The sequence below is a fragment of the Aedes aegypti genome, chromosome 2 (genome assembly GCF_002204515.2).
Source record: "Aedes aegypti strain LVP_AGWG chromosome 2, AaegL5.0 Primary Assembly, whole genome shotgun sequence".
Classification (NCBI taxonomy): domain Eukaryota; kingdom Metazoa; phylum Arthropoda; class Insecta; order Diptera; family Culicidae; genus Aedes; species Aedes aegypti.
In genome coordinates this window covers 55660717-55677648 of record NC_035108.1, presented here as the reverse complement: position 1 = coordinate 55677648, position 16932 = coordinate 55660717, and the positions used below count along the sequence as shown (strand labels likewise).

Below are 16932 nucleotides of genomic sequence, written 5' to 3'. Positions count from 1 at the left end.
TCACGAGTTGGCTGGCAGCACTGCTATCATTTCGGCGTAGCGGTAAACCCCAGTGCGAAAGATACGGAGTAAGAGTAATGACATCGAGGGGTGAATGTCAGAAATCACGTGTTACTTTACAAAATGGTCTATAGACCATTTTCAGTACAGTTACAAATCGCACGGAAAGATTTGAAAGTTAACCCTCTAATACCCAACCCAGCCTTCAGACGGGGTACTTTTTGGAATTCAGTGTATTTTTTCTAGGCTCGGAAATCAAAATGAATTTGTTTTTGGCCTAAACCTTAAAGCGAAGTATGCACTTCAACAGAAAAGTAATAGTCCATTTTACGAAACGTTTTTGAACAGCTGATCGCTCATTTCATGAATGAAATTTTAACAGTAGGCGGTGTCGTAACGTGTGAAAGTAACAGCAATATCATCAGTGTTGCCGTTTCGTAAAATGGACTATCGCCTATCTCGATGCGTTGGAAATTTCTTGCAAGAAATCTCGATTACTTTTTCAAATCGGCGTAAGTAACTTTCATACGGTTTTGAGAAAATTAATTAGGAAGAATTACAACCTGCCTTCAGAAACTGTTATAAAATAGTGATTCATTTTCAACATTTTTTCGCTCTAATTTTGATTACAATCAGCTCGCGTTAAAAAACTAGGTAGTATCTATTGTCTCCCACAAAAATAAACATCAAAATAATAAGCCGTTTCATTCAGTTACTTCCGACGTTTTTGTACCAGTGTAAAATCGGCTCAAGTTGTGTTTTGTTTTGATTCGTGGTTAAGTTACTTTGTCTCTTCATATAACGGAGCGGTGAAAGTAGCAGTTGGGTTGCGAAAGTTGAAATTTTTACTTACGCCGTTTTGTAATTCCGGAATTAAACGTTCTAACGTTCGTAAAATTTAGTTGGGTAAAAGCGGAACGTGTGGAATTTCGTCTGCGAAACACGTAGGATCCATAAAGTTAGTTTGTTCACTTTTCTGACTTAAGACTATTTGAATAAGTTTTCGAGAAATGCTCAAGAAAAGCATTTTAAATGGTCGCAGTACGCAGTTGAAGAGAAATGTCAATTCAAATAGAGAAAATTTCTTGTCCATTTCTTGCGCAGGAATTTTTACTTTTCTTGAGCGGAACAGCATACTTAGCGAAGTATGCACTTCAACAGAAAAGTATTCGCCTATCTGGATGCGTGTGAAATTTCTTGCACGAAATGCTCAAGAACGGCATTTTTCTTTGATCGAAGTACGCTGTAAAAAAGAAATCGCCACCGACGTGCTGGCTGAGATTTCTATTGTGTGGGCTTCCAATGGGTCGCGACGTTCTCAAACGACCGGTTACGGAACATGAGTCCGTTGCTCGATAAATACTTGTTTTTTTTTTTTTAATTGTCGGTAGTAGTTAAACTTCCACTCGGCTGGTTAGCCGTAAACCACGATTCATAATTAATTGGCATGGCAACAGTGCGACGCTAAAAATGAAATCTCTCACTGTTGTTCGTAGGCACGCTTAGGAGAGTCGAATTGGGAATCTCAGAGAGCCGAAGGAGATGTAGGGTTGTGAAGGAGAAAATGGGGTCATGACGGACTTTGGTTTCAGGTTGGCCGATTGCGTTGCAGAATCGTTACCAGTTCTGTGGCGTAGTTGGTTAACGCGCCCAGTCTAGCGTATTGGGAGTCGTGGGATCGAAGACCACCAGAACTCTTCTATTATTTTTCACAATTTTACATCTCAATTCGTCCAAATTGACTTTTGTGTCTTCGACCTTCAGATATTTTCAAAACACCGTCGGCTGGTTAAGCCGTAATAGACATGACAACCAATAGAAATATTAGTAGAAGAACGCTAATGGTGTAGTTGTCACAAAACTGATTTCAATTTTTTTTACCTTTAATTATGGTTTTTCATTGTTTCTTCTATACTATGATGTTGTTTTGGTTCTTAAAATTAATCTGACACTTTGAGGCCCGGTACTCACGCTGTCAGTTCGTGGCAAACTAGATGTTGGTAACACGAACAGCAGCGACATTAGCATTCTTAGGTTAATGCTTCTACTTGACAACCCTAGTTGAGTAATTTGTAAAATAATCATACAAAAAGCGTTACGGGGGGGGGGTGTATGTCGAAAATGACCATTTTTGGCGTTATGAAATTTGTGAATAAACCCTTTTCTACAATCAACCTATCATAGTATAAGAGCCTACGTATTTGTTTTGTCACATCAGACCTTAGCCTCAGCCTGTTACATTGTCACTACAAAAGAAAAAAAGGATGATCATGTAGGTTTCTGGGGAATGGTACATTCTGAGGAATGAGCTTCTGGGGAACGGTTCAATCTGGCGAAAAGTTTACTTGAGAATATTATAGAATCATATCGATGTGATCGATGGGGCCCAGATAGCCGTAGCGGTAAACGCGCAGCTATTCAGCAAGACCAAGCTGAGGGTCGTGGGTTCGAATCCTACCGGTCGAGGATCTTTTCGGGTTGGAAATTTTCTCGACTTCCCAGGGCATAGAGTATCTTCGTACCTGCCACACGATATACACATGCAAAAATGTTCAATTGGCATAGAAAGCTCTCAGTTAATAACTGTGGAAGTGCTCATAAGAACACTAAGCTGAGAAGCAACGCCAGAAAGAGGAGGACGATGTGATTTTCACTCCAGTTTTTCTCTCCGTATGTCGATATGCCCTTTATTACATTTAAGTGATTCGAAAAAAATCTTGATTACTTTTACAAATTGATGTAAGTAACTTTCATATGGTTTTGAGAAAATTAATTAAGAAGAATTACAACCTGCCTTCTAAAACTGGTTTAAAATGAATCACCTTTTTAATATTTTTCGCCGTGTACATCGCTTAAATTTTGCACACAATCAGCTCGCGTTAAAAAACTAGGTAGTTTCTATTGTTTTCCACAAAAAAATATATAACAGAATAATAAGCCGTTTCATTCAGTTATGGCTGGTACGCTGATCATAAGTACTGTGCAAAAGAATAGGACAAGAAACGGTCAAGGAATGATTCCGCTACCGACATTACTTGAGCTGTACGCTGCTGAGAAGTAGAGCTGATTTCATAACGTCGGTAACGCCTGCTGTACAAATCAAATGGAGCTGTCACTTTTCCTTACGGAAAAAAAGTGCCGCTCAATGATTCCGCAAGTAAAAGTGACATTTCGCTCGTACTGGATCAGCTGTCCAAATTACTTTGGTAAAAAAGATAAATTTTACTTGAGCGCTTTACGTTTCAGGTGCATACTACGCATATTACGCATTACTCTCGACGTTTTTGTACCAGTCTAAAATCGGCTCAAGTTGTGTTTTGTTTTGATTCGTGGTCAAGTCACTTTGTCTCTCAATATAACGGAGCGGTGAAAGTAGCGGTTGGATTGCAAAAGTTGAAATTCTTACTTACGGCGTTTTGTAATTCCGGAATGAAACGTTCTAAAAGTGAAAAATCTAGCTACACAGCAAAAAATAATGTAATTTGCATCGACGTAATTCAGCCGATGTAATGAAAATCCGATGTAACAGCAAAAATCAGATGCATAATAGCATCTATTTGATGTTATATTACATCGCCCTGAAATTACACGAAAATAATAAATCAATTTCTCATTACATGGTACTTGTGTAATATTCACATCTAAAATATATAAATATTACACAGATACCGCTGCAACCAAGTCATTCCGACGAACGTTGTTATATTACACAGATTTATATGCTATTTTGCATTCCTAATAAACGCGATAATAAGTCTCGCAACACTTCCCATGATATGTTTTCATTCGTTGCTGAGTCCGCCCGAGTCCGCCATGTTCTCGTTTTTTCGGTGCCTTTCTGTCGCGGAAATTAATTTTCATATCATGTTATATAATTTTCTTGCGCGAAAAGTAGGTACTGTAGAGCGATTTGCCTGCGCAGAACAAAAGCTGGAACCGAGACTGCCGCTGCACTGCTCAAAGGCGATTCCTCCGAAGGAAGTTCGAAAAAGAAGCACACTTTTTACAAGATGCTGATCGGATAACTGGATTGCCGGAACACACGACCAAACAGATGTCAACTTCATGGAGAATCTGGAGTCCAGCCGAATATACCATTCCGGAGCTGGCCTATGAGGACATATTGGCGCAAGGCTGCGGGCAAGGCAGAAGAACAAACATCCCTGGGAACAAACTGGTGAACCGTGGCACGGCAGCTTCGGTGTTTTGGGTAAGTAAGTGAATATTCTATAACATTCCCCGAATTCCACTCCCCAGACAGCACCATTTCTCGGAACACTGTATTAGAGCCGGTAGCGCCTGAGTGTCTAAAAATTGGGCACTTCAGAGACCACTTATTCGAGAAAAACATAAGAACACAGAGTGTCTACTCGTTCAGGAGAAGCGAGAAAACCCCGGAAGATTCTAAATGGCCGTAACGAGAATACCTGAAATTGTGTGACAAAACCTGGAAAAGCACTGTTAAAAATCGTTGGTTTCATGTTACTTGAAAGTTCCATGGACATGCGAATTCCTGTCGACATAAATAAGGCAGAGGTTACAGATTTTATGGAAAATGTCATGGGACTTTGGAATGGAAAATTTCATCTAACTGGACTGCTAATGACATTTTTGATAAATTCATTAAGAACTCCTGTTTGGAGGATTCCTGAAGATACTGATGCCTGAAGAAGCTTTGTTTAGAATAATAACTCGATCAGTCCGCGATCTATGACAAAGCCCTTATAAGATCCCTGTCAAGATTTTGTATGAATTTCTACACACTTACAGAGAATTCTTCCAGTCATTATTTGAGATCTTTGACGAATGAATAAATGGCAATGACCCTTATGTATTCTTATGCAGATTTTTGTTTAGTTCTGGACGATATTCTTTACAACATTTTTGATGGATACTTGAGAAGATACTTGTTTGGATTTGTTATGTTAAATTTTATGGCAAGCAAGTGATCAAACATTATAATTACAACATTTTCATTGTTATTTCTTACGTCCTGGGACAGCAATTGCGTTTCTGTGTTGTAAAATTTCTTCCGCTTGTAATTTGTATTCAAGAAAGTCGGATATGAGGCTAAATAAATCTTCGGGAGAAATGATTTCTCAAAACGGAATTGTTAAATAAAGTATTTAGAACTTGTGTTTGATGACATTCCGAGACCAAAATCTCATTTTTTATACTTAAAATTTATTTTACATTTCATGTACCCTGGGCTTGGAATTATATTTTCCAGGGAGCGATGATTTTAGATATTTGATCGCTGTATTTTGTAGTGTTGATTAGAGGTTGCATGAACTTCAAAATAATGGCAAAGTTTTTATTACAATCAGATTTTTTATTCTGATTAAGTGATCCTAAGTATTCAAACTACTGCACAGTTATCATTCATTGGAATCATTTATGTTCCAGGAACTTTCAAGCTGATGAGAAGATTACAAACTGAGGGTGGGTTAGGAGCACAATCAGACCCTTGAATGTGCAATGTGGGTTAGTATATGGGAAATGCCATTGATGGTTTGTAATCTTCTACGAGGATTTCGAGACCCAAACCGGTGCGTGTACTGGGTTGCGGATAGGAGCAAAAGGCGATCAGTAGCATTCACTTTCCACTTAAATAATAAGACAAAATGCCGTTCTTTGAATAGGTGATGTTATGTGATCTCCTATGGTGTTGTAGTACTATAAAATATTTCACTCTCTGTGAATTCTGGCCTTGATATTAATTTTTCATTGAATAAATAGAATGAACTAATTCTGCTTAATAAACACAATAAGCACTTTCACTGCAGTAATAAATTTGATCCATCAATTATCTAAATTTGACAAGGTTTTGAAGAAAATCAATGAGTGAAAGAACTAGGTACTTATCAAATAAGCCACATCAGCTAAGTCCATACATTCCAATGTTAGGCATAGGGTCATGGCGAGCGTTTGGTATGTATGGTAATAGTTGATTCTTATCTAATGGGGGTATTACAAGACCACGCGGACAATTTCGAAACAAATTATTTCTATACATCGGTCTTATTAACCGAAAGGCTCAGCTATGCTGTAAAACCATTCCTTAGAAAAAAAAAGTAAGAGGTTGTTTCCGAGATACGACCGCCAAGTTGACGTTGGATAACGTTAGCTTCTTCTATTTCCTGATTTAGGACCGTCACGAACTTATGGAAGATTTCTAGGTACTGACAAAAAATCTAATCAATTTTCAAATTATTTGTTGCATGTCAATTCTGATCTATTATGAACATTGAGTGTTATTATTTGGTTGGTTCGGTTAACACTTCAACACCGAGAGAACCGGTCGATGGAAGATGATGCATGAGCGGTAACTTTTGCTCTCCAAACAAATATACCGGTTGAACGTTAGGTCCATTCATGATCCACTAAGATTGGTTGCTTTAGTGGATTCCGAAGCCAGTTTGAGGTTGAGGCTCTCCTCTTTGCTCAAATCGATGTTGAAGTTACCTGTCACGATGATTGGCATGGTCTCCTTTTGATACTCCAAGAAGTTCCGCGCCATAAAGAACTTCTTCTGCTTCATTGTGGTATCCGGAGAAATGTAGAGGCAAACCAGTAGTGGCCGACAATTCATTATAGTGATCTCGGCAGCGCAAATATCACCATAATCATCTGACAAGCCAAGCTCCACATCATAACAGGTGCAGAGTTTTCGAATCTTGTGCGCCACAGCAATCGTTGTTGCTGGCGGTGAAATCGATCAGGACTTCTTGATTAAGGCCACGGGACGGTGTTTTAATCACTCTCTCCATTTGAAAAGTTAATCTCAAGTACCACTCAATATATCGATGCGAAAAATGTATCACTAGCATTATATATATGTAGTGCAGAACCCATTAAATTTTCAGTTTAATCGGTTCACCTAAACTAGAGATTTGCTTCTGCAAAGTTATGATGATAATTGTTAGAGTGAGACAAAAGATAGGGAAAATAACACGGTCTCCCGTGTCACCTTAAGACCGATCTGCGATTCCATATTCCGTATTGTCAATTATTCGTAATAAATCAATTATTGTATGATGCTATGAGATGAATTAAGAGATTATAGCAAGTATGTGGTAAACACATTAGGGAATATTATACAAATAACTCTTTAAAACACATTTGTTGGCTCTCAAAAGGGCCGATTGAGTTGTTGAATTTGCGTAACACGAACACATTTTGACGGCGCACTGGTTCCAATCTGCCTCGCCCGATGAGATTTGCGGTGCGGATGACGATGTGCGCTTCAATAAGCGGCTTTGGTTTCTTCAGCCATCTCGTACAAATTAGGGAATATTACACGGACGATGACGGCTGTGCCGCTCGATCTAATGAACCAGAATGACCGCGCTAGCCTCCCGCATGGCAATGACAGCGGAGCACTGGCTGGTGGCGACGATTTCTGGCCGAAAACGATTATGCTGGCTGGTGCACTCAAATGAGCGGCTTCAGTTGCTGCGGCTCCGAAATGCGTGGTTCTTCGGTTGTATTCGCGTCCTATTGAAAACTGAACTGAGGACGCGAATGACTCGCGAAATTTGCTCGCCGACCGTGTTCACAGTCAGACGGCAAAAAGAAGAATGAGGGAAGAAGCAGGGTGCGGTGCGCTTTTATAGTGGGAAGCGGAACCGAAAAATGTGCTTGAACGTGATTGGTTAGATAAGAAAGGGGTCAACATTTTACGATATTTCAATAGTTTGTTGCTAATAATCAATAGTTTCCTCCATTTGGATCGACGCGTAGATAAATTTCCAATCGATTCATGGATAAATATTGAAAATCTATCGATAAATGACTGAGTTATTAGCGGTCAAAACCTGACCATTTTTCGTTACATGCTCAATTTTTCGTTTTTCTGAATTGTACCCCCATATGTTGCCGTAAGACGTTATCCAACGTCAAAACTCATCAGTACCGTGATGTATCAAACGTTACGCTCTTGCGTGGGTGTGGTTGGGTTCTGCGTTACATTCATTGTTCGCGCTTGACAATGGGGACATTAAAGTCAAGATGAACCGAGGCCTGGCTTCAGTTCTGTGGTAGCACAGATCTGGAGAGTCAAAGAGTCACTCAGACTGTAGGCTTGGTCGGTTGGTCACTCGTTGGTGAGCAGTCCACCAGGGTTTCGACGTGTGTGGTTGTCTGGTTCTTTAGGTTTGTGCTCTTGTAGGATTGAGATTTGACGTTGGTTCATCTTCACCTTAAACTGACTTCAAAGACCTTGCAAGACACAAATCATTTCTGGGGTTCAACAATAGTTATACATGTAGTTTACTTGATTTTTAGGCATTTGGAAGATATTGAGGATGCTAATTTCTGTAACGACAAATAACAATTAAGATATACCATAATCTGACAACTAAATTTTTAATTTGAGATTATAATACAAATGACATGACAGAGTACAACAACGGCATTCAACAAAACTTCAATACACTTAGTTTCGATTAATAGTTACGCAATGATTGATTGATTGCTTTACCACTTGTTTCGCTACATAAGTTGATGTTTTTAATTTAACATCTTTCATGTTGCTATTCTAAGTTATTTTTTCAAATTTATTAGATTTGATCAGCAGTTTTTAAATATTTTTTTCAAATATTGTTTTTTTCCTTACATATACATTTTTATATGTGAAAAATACTATTTTCATATCGAACCACTTTGCTCGTAGGCTCTAAAAAAATCAATAGAATTGTTTGACCTACAGATTCATTACATTTTGCAGCATTATTAGCATTATTGTGTCAAGTCTATCCTATTTACCTAACACCCAAGCCAATCCTATTTTCCTTCTCCCATGGCGTTTGTGTGGTCAGCATAGACTATTCAGCCATTACCCCTCCTGTCATCGGCTTTGGATTGACTTGCGCTCTTATTGCCCCAACAAACGCTACAAAATGAAAAATGAATATGAAAATTTATTTTACATTTCAAGTAGACACCGTAATATCGTTATCTTTTTGAAAAGTTCCATGATTTCTATTAGCTTTCAACGCTTTGAATAAAGTGTTTTTTAATATTCAGTACGCTCTGTTTTTCTATGATAATTGCGAACCTTGCTAACATATGGCTATTTAAAGAGCAAACACAAATTCAACATCTAAAAATAAAATTTTCACTTACCACGTGGTTAGAAAACTAATAGTGTTTCAATTTGGCTTTTTTTTTAAATCAACATCAAAATTATTTCTCAACTTTTTTTATTTCACTGTTGCTCGCAACATTTTTCATCCAAAAATATCAAAAAAGATTGCACGCCATTAACATGTTACGAAGTCATATTTGGCAGGTAAACAATCTTCCTTTTTTTTTGGATTGAACATGTTTTTTCAAATTTCTTGCCTGTCTTAATGTTCTGAATGGCCTCGAAGATTTATGCATGATCTTGGAACTAAAATATACATGTTATTTTCACTTACCCCATTTACCCACATCTCTCAAAATTTCTTATGGGCTCACTGCCCGTAGTTTCGCCCTTTCGATTGAAAATAAATACTGGATAGAAAGTTATTTTTACCATGCCAAATAAATAAATAAACAAATAAATTCAACTTTTTTTTTGACAACAAATTTTAATTGAGATTTCTGAAAAATCGAAGACCTGATTACAGGTTTACAACTACAAACTTTAATGCTGGTAATTCATAAAACTTTACTGGAATGATTTTAAGTTGGTCTTTATAATAGAACAATTAATTGTTTACACATTTATGTTTTTCCAAAACTGTTTTGAAGTTCTAAGCTGGAGAATTTGCAAAAGATTTTTTGAGTTAGATTAGACTCGAATAATCCTCTGATGCTTTAGTCTATTTAATTCAATATTTATGGAACTGCAATGTTATTGCTAATACTTTCAAATACTTGACAATTTATGTATAAACGAAATTTTAAGTCAGAACAAATAACGAAACTTTTATTAAAATGCCTGGAATATATGAAGTTGTAAAACCATGATTCCATCAAATTTCCAGACATCCAGGAAAAATTGAGAATTGGTGAACTGAATTTGAACTCAGGAACAGACCAATCGGGAATCACGAAATACTAAAAAGGCTTGTTATTGTGTTTTTCAGAGAGCGATGATTTCAAATATATAATCGCTAAGTTCTGAAGTATTTGGTTTTTGATATTAGATCGCTGTATTTTGTAGTGTTGATTAGGTTGTACATTATTATTATTATTATTTATTAAGGAGGTTTTAACTACAAAGTCATTCGCCTCCAAGGTTGTACATGAATTTCAAATTATTGTCAAAGTTTTTATTGCTATATTCAGATATTTTTTATCTTCTGCGTGTTTTAAATTTTCCAAATATGTTATAAAAATATATTATTAACATTCTTCTACCCTGGCCAAGAACATAGGGTTTGACGGTGCCAAAGTAGAAGGTGCACCATAATAATACCCGTCTGTGAAACATATTACCTTCCCAATATTTTGGCACACCTCTTCATGATTTATCGTGAAACGGCTTGCATTCAGGCGGAGGATCTGTTTTTTTCGCTTTATTATTGAGATTTTCAGCCCTAGGCTGGTTCATCTCATAAAGGATCTGTTAATATGCTTCGGCATATTATCAGGTCCTCTTCGAACGGAGGGACCGCCAGGGCTCAGTAGTTACCATCAGTGTACCAGTATCCGCTCATGCCCCTATTTTCGCTCACTAGTGTAAAAATTAATTGTACTTATAAACCAGTGCTGGTTGTTGATGGCTCAGTTCATTTCCACGAGCTGTACAATCCTTACAATCCATTACTGATTATGGAGGTTAAGTTTCAAAGCCAACGTGTGTTCAATTTATAATACGACATAAGAATGTGTGTTTGGTGAAACTCTTCGTTACAATCGTCGTTATAAAATTAGTGATTGTGAGGGTGCTAATAATGATGTTTGAAAAAATGTATGGTGATGAAAATTTGAAAATGGCATTGGAAGTGATTGTGATAGTTTTGTTAAATATACAAATGGTAATTATATGAACCCTACTAGTTTAACAATGGACATTTTGCAATTATTTCTCTAAGGGTCATCCAAAAATGACGTCCATCATTTGGGGGAGGGGGGCAGTCTATGAAAGTGTGACAATGCAATTAGGTATTGGAAAAAGCCTGACAGAGGTAGAAGGGGGGGGTCTAGAAATCCCGGAAAACGATGGACGTTGCCTAGTTCTTCATACATGCATGATAAAAGTGTTTATAATGACAGCGAGTCTAAAAGAATGGATCGAAGTAATTTTTCCTTTTTTTTACTGTAATTTTCTTGATCGTAGTGTTAAATCGTAGTTTGAATAGTAATGACTCAACAGCAACAAAATAATGAAAAATTTAAATTTAATATCTTTTAATTACTTAGTAATGGTAACAGATGGTAAATGATAATAACAATGAATTTATATGAAGATGGTGTGATGTAATTTTGAAGAAAATTTGTAGCTGTGATAGCGAAAAGTGATATAATGGAAAATATATCTGAAGTGTTTTACGAAAGTTGATAATCGGTGATAATCGGTGGTATACGTAATAGTGACGAAAATAAAAGTGTCGATAGTGAGTGATGAAATGAAATGGGGAATCAGGACCATTTAATAAAACTATTTCATACTTCACTTTAATCACTCTAGTACCAGGCCTTATCATAGTTTGATAGTAGTCTGAACTACTAGGCTGCAAAACTACGGTAAGGGCTGATTGCTGCTAGGGTACACAGTGATCATTTGAGCAACATTGCATAGGAACGTCTGTGTGATGAACGCAATAGAGGCTTATAAAAGCAAATGTCATGGGGCCCAGATAGCCGTAGCGGTAAACGCGCAGCTATTCAGCATGACCATGCTGAGGGTCGTGGGTTCGAATCCCGCTGGTCGAGGAGCTTTTCGTAAAGGAAATTTTCTCGATTCCCAGGGCATAGAGTATCTTCGTACCTGCCACACGATATACACATGCAAAAATGGTCAATCGGCAAAGAAAGCTCTCAGTTAATAACTGTGGAAGTGCTCATAAGAAAAAATAAATAGGGTTTTTGTATATTCTCAAGACCCCTAATGCTCCTAGAAATAATTTCTGGTTACACCACTGTGTCATATAAAGAAATACAATGAAATACGTTATGAAATTTGTGAATGGGTCCAGTGAAAAAAAAAATCTATACTCCGATTTCAGAATATTGAAACATAGTTAGACTAATATTTTTTAAAGAGTATTGGAAAATGCTTTTTTTTTCTATGCTGAACTGGTTTTCTAGATAAATTGCTCAAACATTTTTTAAATACTATTTTTTATATTTTTTAGTTATAAACATCGATTTGATTGATTAGTCAATGGTTCTATCGTTGAAGCACTAATTTCGTTATTTGAGAAGACGAAAAACTATATTACACTATTTTAATGATTACTAGTCAACTATCCCTTACTCGATTTTCTGTAACTAGATTTTTCCCCTAACTCGATGGATACTTTGATCCCTCTGTATGACGATACCTCTATAACTTGATGCAATCAGTTTCAGTTTCGCATACGAGTTTACCTATCTTTACCCTAGAGGGCAACTTCATCGGTGGCCTAATTTTGGTCCAATTTTTTTTTATCAAAAATGGATATTAAGGCTGTGAACCGTTTCACCAGTTCGTTAAACTATTAGTTTAAATTTGACATTTCGATAGTTATTTTCCCCTTAAATGGTAATACTGAACATTGCCGTCGACCCGTTTGAGCTTTGACAGTCGAGTAGTTTTTTTCAGAACAAATTTGAAAGATGGTTAGTTATTCACGGGAGCAGAAAATAACTTTCGAATTGTCAAGTTTAACCATGCTCCAGAGCAGGGTTGTTTCTAACCGGAGGGGAAATAACCATCGAGCTGTCAAATTTTGACTAAAAGTTCAACCAACTGGTGGAACGGTTCACAGCCTAAGTACACCAGTAAAAATAGACCAAACTGCACGCGCATACATCGGTTGTTGTATTTTGTCTATCCATTTCGAATGTGATCAACAAAAACAATCAATTAAACCAGCAAAATTCATGAGTTTATTGCCGGAAGCTAGAATTGTCCACCTAACATTGACTGATAGGTGGATGAGCTGCTGCTGCGGAGCAATTTCGGAGCAATTCCCGGTTGAACTTGCGAGGAATTGCTGGATGAAATCCAGGAGAATTTCGGGAAGAAATCCATGTACGAAATCCAGAGGGATTCGAGGAGGAACTCTGAAGGATTTTACTGAGGATCTAGGAAAATTCTGGGAGTAACTCCAGAAGAGTTGCTAGTGGATTAAAGAGTATTTCTGTGGAATTACTGGTGGAACTCTGCAGAATTTCTAGTGGCACTCCAATAAAATTCCTGTAGGAACTATGGAGAAAGTTTGAAGAAATTCTCGGTGGAGCTCCAAAGGAATTTCCAGAGGAAATCTGAAGGAACTCCTGGAGGAACTCCAAAGAAAATCCATGTGGAACTCTGAAGAAATTCTTTGAGGACCTCCAAAAAAATCCTGGGAAACTCCGAAGGATTTGCTGGAGGAACTGCTGAATTATTTTCAGACAAACTCCGGAGAAATTCCTGAAGGAACTATGGAGGACATCCTGGAGAAAATCTGCAGAAATTTCTGGAGGATCTTCAAAAGGAATTCCTGGAGGAACTGTGAGCAATTTCTAGAGGAACTCTTAAGAATTCCTGAAGAAACTCCGAAGCAAATTTTGGAGGGATTCCGATGAAATTCTTGGAGGAATGCCGGGAATAACTCTGAAACAATTCTCGCAGGAACTCTGGAAGAATTCCATGCAGAGCTGTAGAGGATTTCCCAGAGAAAGTCTGGAGGAATTCCTGGGGAAACTCCTAAAAAATTTCTGGAGGAGCTCCGGATGAATTGCTGGAGATATTTGTAAAAAAAAACTCCGGAATAATTGCTGAAGAAATTGCGCAGAAATTCATGGGGGAAATCCGTAAAAAAAAATCCTGGTGGAATTCCTGAAAGAACTACGGGAAAATTCCAAATGCAAAAAATTCCAAAGCGATTCCTGTTGAAGCTCTGGAGAAACTTCGACGGAAATGCTGGATTAAAACAAGAATAATTGCTGAAATAACTCCTGATGAGTTTCTGGAGCAACTCAGGAGGAAAAACCGATGAAGCTCCGAAAGAATTCCTAGAGGATCTCTGAAGGAATTTCCGGAGGACTTTTGAAGGAACTCTGTATTTTCTCCTAGAGAAACTCCAAAGGAATACTTGGAAGAGCTCTGGAGCAATTGTTGGAGGAACTCCGCATTCGTTTCTAAGAATACTCCAGAGAAGTTTCTGGAAGAACTCCGGGGTTATTGCTTGAGAAATTCGGGAAAAATTCCTGGAGAAAAAATGGAGGATATTTGAAGGAATTCCCGAAGGAGCTCCGGAAGAACTTTTCAGGAATTACTGGATGGAATCCAGAGCAACCGTTTGAGGAACTTTATGGAAGAACTCTGTAAGAATTCCTGGTGGAAATCCAGAAGAAGTTCCGAGGAATTGCTGGATGAATTCCAGAATAATTGCTGGAGGAAATCGGGAAGAATTTATGGAAAAAATTAAGAAAAATCCTAGTGGAATTCCGGAGGAATTATACGAAGAACTCTGGAGGAATTCCAGGAGTAAGTGTAGAGGAATTCCAGGAGTAACTCTTGGAAAATTTCCTGAGGAACTCTGGAGGATTTCCCGGAGGAAATGTAGAAAATTTTTCGTAGTAACTCGTGAAGATTTCGTAGGGGAAATCTGGAGGAACCCTGTAATAAATCTGAAGAGAAACCCGGTGGAGCTCTCAAAGAATTCCCGGAGGAAATCTGAGGGAAATCACGGAGAAACTCCGAAGAAATTCCAAGAGGAACTCAAGAAATTCTTGGGAATCTTAAAAAAATCCTGCAGGAACTTTGAAGGATTTACCGGAAGAATATTTTTTAGAGAAACTCCGGAGAAATTCCTGATGAAACCATGGAGAGAATCCCGGTGGAATTCTGAATAAAACTCGGAAGGATCTCCAAAGAAATTCCTGGAGGAGCTTCGAGAAATTCCTGGAGGATATCCGAGGCATTGTGTGAAATTCCTGGAGAAATTCCCTGGAGTTAAACACCGGAAGAATTTCTGGACGAAATTGCTAGAGGAATTCTTGGAAAATATATTCGGAAGAATTTCTGAAAAAAATCCTGGAAGGAATTCCTGGATATTTTCTTAATAAGTTTCAAATCTCATCCAACCGATATAAATTCCATAAATTTGAACATTATCATTATGCTGATAGTAAAAATTCAAAAGAAAATCACTCAAAGGGGTTTTTCCTTCTATCATTTTTTTAGTTCAAAATAAATAAATAAATAGTAAAATGTAGGTTGATGACCTTCTTCAGGATGACAAGATTTAAAACTTTTGAAGTTTAAATAGTGTCACTTAGGCGAATGTGTTAATATTTACTATTTTGCATGGTAAAAATACTTTCATAAATGTATTGTCAAAAAATAAATAAAATAAAATGAAAACGCTTCTCCAGTGAAAATAAACTTGAAAGCTTTAGAGGATCCTTGGTTCGAATTTCAACAGGATGACCAGAAGCGAAATTTTTCATGCGAAATACCTGATGCAAGATTTTCAAGACGAGGAAACTGATTGAATAATTTCTAAAATTCCAGGTGAACTGAACAAATTTGCTTCAGGAAGCGTCCAGGTGCAGAACGATATTCTTAAGGTGATTATAGAACGAAGCCACACCTCAAATTTTCAATAGCACAAGACTTGAGAACCTAACAGCGCTCCACGTTGAAAATTTATGCCATTGCTCACCACCAGCAATTTGATTGAATTTCAACGCGAACTGTTGTCAAATTCTCCAGTCTTGTACACTTGAAAATTCAAAATTTGGTCTTGTTTCATAATCACCTTAAGCGAATTTATTAAAATCTTTGAATCTGAGATTTCACTCAAAACAAGATTAACGTTTAGGACCTGAAACACAGACATTCGTGTAAGGGATGGTAAATTATGTCACGTAAAATTGGGACTTTTTCGACAACCTCCCCGCCTCCCTTGTCACACTTTTTGCGTGAACCTCTAAAAAAGTTTCCTCACATAAGTCCTGACCCCTCCAACCAACCCATCCCCTTGGAGCGTGACATTATTTGTGCATGACCCCAAACATATTAGAAAAGAAATTTCATTTAACATAATAATACTTTCACTTTAATTACTATAGACCTATCGATCATAGATATATACATATAAAAAAAAATCAATATTTACATTTCTTTTTTTAGGTTGGCACGAAAAACATGACCGAGCTCTGTGAACTATTCTACTGATTGCTAAGGGAACCTTAACACATCCTTGAGTGCAGACTTGTATTTCATCTGGAAGTGTCCACTGCGGTTCCTCAGATTCATCACCAGAAGCGTCCCAAGCCATTATGTTCCATATTTTAAATAATTGTTTACTGCAATAAAAAAGTAATTGATGATTTACATGACTCTGTATTCATATTTTTGTTCGAAACATGTTTTATATTTTTATCAACAAATTCTCCTCAATGGTTGATTAAATTGCTTTTATCTATCACAAAATTATAATACTCAACTCAATCATAGGTAATACTCGATTTTAAATCATAAATATGATTACAGATCGAAAAGAATAAAAAAGCAATTTAATCAGCCATTGAGCAGAATCTGTGATCGCTTTTTCCTCCTAAATCGCTAGGATTACATAGTTTTCATATTACATCGCATCGATTACATAGTTTTGTGTACGTTGAAACTATTACATCGGAAAAATTACATCGGTCGCATTTATTACACCGACAGCCCGCGAGTACGTCGAGCTGTGTAATGTTACACAACCGAGGGAATGACTTGGTTGCAGCAGTTTCGATGTAATATTCAACAACTTTTTTTGCTGTGTAGAGTATCTTCGTACCTGCCACACGATATAC

The 16932-nt window shown here is 37.3% G+C and overlaps 1 long non-coding RNA gene across 1 annotated transcript; it reads left to right on the top strand.

The window, feature by feature from the left end:
• Window positions 1-3782: 3782 nt before the first annotated feature.
• LOC110675560 lies at window positions 3783-16465 on the top strand. The gene is made up of 2 exons (XR_002499599.1): window positions 3783-4210; window positions 16262-16465. It is a non-coding gene; the product is annotated as an uncharacterized LOC110675560 (long non-coding RNA).
• The last annotated feature ends 467 nt before the right edge of the window (window positions 16466-16932 follow it).